Below are 3,401 nucleotides of genomic sequence, written 5' to 3' on the forward strand. Positions count from 1 at the left end.
AAAGAATAAACCAGTTTTATTAAGTAAGGACTTGTGTCGCTAAAGTTTCGTCGGAACGAAGTTACGGGAAGTTAATTAACAAACGGAGACGTAACAGTATTCTAACTAAACCCACTTAAATATGTGTTTAATTACCAAACTATGCGCACGAGTATTTTCTCCTAGGAGTGACATATCTGCATGACCTCGTAACTCTTCATCATGCAAGGCTATGGTACTTCATTAAACATTTTCATAATATTTGTTGTAGTTATTGTTTTCATAGAGTACCCCAAAAAGATGATGAATTCTATTGTGGAATACATTATTGCCTTAAAACTTGGGGGGGGGGGGAGGTCGCAGTTTTAGTGTGCTTGTTTCAAATGAACAAAAACGTACATTAATTAAGATGAAAAAGCAGCAGTGCATAAAATTTTATGCAAATATGCACGTATTTAATGGGAAGAATAACAAAAAGCAATTAGTAGCGAATATATGTTTATTTGCAGTAATTTGCGAAAGTAATTAATTATGGGATTGTTATACAGTCTTTACATTTACAATAAACAGAACATATTTTTTATGTTATCGAATATACACAGAAAGTAGTGTTCTTAGAAATATAATTCGTGAAATTTAGACACTGTTAATTCATGTAGCACCGGTTTATTAAACAACTTGGCAAGGGCTGCATACATTCACATATGTGTAAAAACGTTAATAAGTATTTCTGGTAAAACCTTCACAAAGCTGTTGCTTGACAGGATCAAGGTGCTTTAATTTATTTTACTATAAATTTACCTTTTCCCTGTAAACATGTAACGTATCATTTTCACCCAACTGAAAGACATGGCGAAACGCAATGCTTTAATAGTTGTTTATTTTTAACTAGGAATCTAGTCTTGAAGCAGGCTGCTTTCATCACCTTATTAACCAACCTTTCATTCCTTCGTCCTCTGCAACCAAGTATCTTATGTAACTCTCTCTTGCCTATCTGGATTCCTGAATTTTTTTGGAATATATAAGTAGCACATCAGCAGCTCCAATAGTGCTATAACTCTCGGTGATTTTGGGATATATTCTTTATCGTATAGTTTGAAAAGTAAAAGTCTTGGACCGTGACATACTGTTTAATGATACATTTTAATGTCAATCTATAACTAGCAGTGTTTTGGATGCTTGACGTGGCTCAGTGGCTCAGCGGTAAGTCTGAAGGCTTATAACGCTAAAAATTGGGTTTAGATATCCGTAATGGGCACATTACGTTTTGAGCTTAACAACAAAGAAACGAAGAAAGCTACATTGTTCTAGTTTCAACATGGTTTGGTGTTTAAATAGCCTATTATATTTAAGAGCTAAGAAAAGGCTAAACATTGTATTTACTTATATTCAATACACAACATTATAGTGTTTAATACAGTGGTTCCAACCTTATAGGCTTGAGGACCACAAATATCATTTCTACATCTCTGAAGGGGCACCAGTCTATCAAATGATTAAAAAAATATTGAAGCATACACAAATCATCACATTTTCAAAGTAAACGTACAAATTAAAAAATGAAACTATTAAAAACAATTAAAAAGTTATAACGTACGTCCTGTTCATAACCGGTTCATTAGGCACTGGTTTACGCATGTAATTAGTATTGAATGTTACTGCATTTTCCACTTCCACTCTGCACTGCTTGTATGCCAAGAAGTTTTTATTTTAATTAAGTACTGTGGGCTACTTTCCCTGACCCGGTGTGCCTCGAGTTGGAAACCATTGGTTTAATACTACTACTAGAAAACCTTTTATTTTATGTATTGACAGATGTTCCTATGGAACTGTTGTCATCATTTCTGTTGTTAGGAGGGTAAGGAGTACTTTTGGAAGAAGGATATTATAGCAGTCCATTTAATGGTGACTAAAAACGTTCTTTTTTCAACTATACGTTCTACAAATTCCACATACTAACGATAGGCTTAGTTTCCCAAATGACGCTAAACAGTCACTTACTTCATAATTTTCTCTTGTCTTTATTTTTTCCCTGGAAAACAAACTCAATGTTCGCAAATTGAACTAACTGATTAACTGGCTGGCAGTAACAGACAACTGATTAACTCAATAATCAATCGTCATCTACGCTTGCCCAACTAACATTTTATATTGCTTAAACTGTTCAAAAGTAATAAAGAAAAATCCTTACAGTTAAACAAAAATATCAATGTCTAAGTTAAAAACATAGCCCACAACAGTATGTTTAGATATTCCAAACCCTTGTACATTTCAGGCCCAAAATAAATACCCCTTTTATAAACTGATACGACTCTTTTCCCCAGTTGGAGGTACATTGCCTGGGATGAAATTCCCAACCTTGAGAAAGTGAACTAGTACTAATTTTAAGTTACAAAATATAAAAGAAAGTACGAAAGTTTGAACCTGTAGCCCCCACATTGGTTTATTATAATTTCACATCAGTCACGTTACGATTCACAGAATCTGAACAACATAAGGTCTTGTTGGCAACCGAATCACGAGGAGAGGTTATTTAACTACTTTGATTTCAGTCATCATTAAACGTATCGATTAGTCTAATCTGGATGTGTGATTTGTATGATTGGTCAATAACGATAAATATATACAAATGATGTGTATTATTGACTGATGCGCTGTGATTGGTACCTGCCCCTCATATTTTGGTCATTCAAGGGAATCAGAAGTAAAATGAAAAACAAAACAAAAAAACATGGAATCTAAGGTAAGTTTACAATTATGATATTTCAATCTCAGTTGCCTGTTTAATATATATTTGCTTTTTTAAATTTTCAAAACATTGGTTGTATAAGAGTCTTATTATTCTTTTTTTGATGAAACTATATTATAGATTACACATATGTTGCATATGCATATAAGTTTTTTTGTTTTTTGAATCTTCGCGCAAAGCTAAACGAGGGCTATCTGCGCTAGCAGTCCCTAATTTAACAGTGTAAAACTAGAGGGAAAACAGCTAATCATCACTACCCACCGTCAACTCTTGGGCTACTCTTTTAGCAACGAATAATGGGATTGACCGTCACATTATAACGTTCCCACGGCTGAAAGGGCGAGCATGTTTGGTTTGACGGGGATTCGAACTCGCGACTCCCAGATTGCGAGTCGAGTGCCCTAACCACCTGGCCATGCTGGGCCTTATGTATATAGGTACTGCCACGTTTATGTTAATAACTTCATCGTGTCACCAACTATATCTTTTGAAAATATTTCAAAAATAAGGCTAATATATTAAAATCAAGTGGAAAACTTTGAAACTATTGTTGCGTATCTGCTTGTTTGTTAATTCCCGGTAGATTAAACCAGTTTATTCTTTCTCGATACAAATTTTTAGTACACAGTAATTCCACAGTCAATACGTTTCTCGTCACTTTAAACTTAACAAA

The sequence above is a fragment of the Limulus polyphemus genome, unplaced genomic scaffold (genome assembly GCF_000517525.1).
Source record: "Limulus polyphemus unplaced genomic scaffold, Limulus_polyphemus-2.1.2 Scaffold357, whole genome shotgun sequence".
In the NCBI taxonomy this organism is placed as follows: Eukaryota; Metazoa; Arthropoda; class Merostomata; order Xiphosura; family Limulidae; genus Limulus; species Limulus polyphemus.